The sequence below is a fragment of the Myotis lucifugus genome, unplaced genomic scaffold (assembly GCF_000147115.1).
Source record: "Myotis lucifugus unplaced genomic scaffold, Myoluc2.0 scaffold_17, whole genome shotgun sequence".
Taxonomy (NCBI): domain Eukaryota; kingdom Metazoa; phylum Chordata; class Mammalia; order Chiroptera; family Vespertilionidae; genus Myotis; species Myotis lucifugus.
The window spans coordinates 3,478,542-3,479,364 of NW_005871065.1; the positions used below are offsets into that span (position 1 = coordinate 3,478,542).

The following is an 823-nucleotide window of genomic DNA, read 5'->3' on the forward strand; positions in this document are numbered from 1 at the left end:
CATCCCTTGAGGGGTCCCAGATTCCAAGAGGGCGCAGGCCAAGCTGAGGGACCCCACCAGTGCACGATCAAGGCTGGAGAGGGATGCGGGAAGTTCGCCAGCCGGGGAGAGACCATGGGAGGGCTCCAGGGCGTGTCTGGCCCTTCTCGCTCAGTCCCAATTGGCCGGCCCCCAGCAGCAAGCTAACCTACCAGTTGGAGCGTCTGCCCCCTGGTGGTCAGTGCACGTGATAGCGAGCAGTTGAGTAGCCTTAGCATATCATTAGCATATTATGCTTTGATTGGTTGAATGGATGACCAGACACTTAGCATATTAGGCTTTTATTATATAGGATATTCATTATACTGTGCATTGGAGCTCTATGGCTTATTTGCTAGTCCTTACAAGAAAATACAGAACGTTTCATGAATTTGCATGTCATGTTTGTGCAGGGGCCATGCTAATCTTCTCTGTTATTATTTCAAGTTTAGTACATGTGCTACTAGAATGAGCACTTGATATATTGTTTTGAGTTATTGTAAATATAGTAAACTTTAATTATTACAAATGTCTGTTCCATGAGCAGCTAAAATATTAAAGTCAAGGTAGTGGATTACATAACTGGTACAAAAAATATGAATTATTTATTGTTCTTTAATTCAGAAACATTCAAATAACAAGAGATAACGATAAGAATTTTTATAGAATGCAGAGAGGATATTTTGTAGAAAGAAAACGACTAACATGATTTCATACAAGATTATTTTTTGAAAATGTTCATTCTCTACCCATTTCTGACAAGGGCAAAGTCACACTCCCGACTCTTTGACTCTGGGCCTGAGCA

At 41.6% G+C, this 823-nt stretch overlaps 1 non-coding gene across 1 annotated transcript; it reads right to left on the bottom strand.

The window, feature by feature from the left end:
* Positions 1–386: 386 nt before the first annotated feature.
* LOC111825215 lies at positions 387–494 on the bottom strand. The gene has a single exon (XR_002828362.1). It is a non-coding gene; the product is annotated as a U6 spliceosomal RNA (small nuclear RNA).
* Between the last annotated feature and the right edge of the window lie 329 nt (positions 495–823).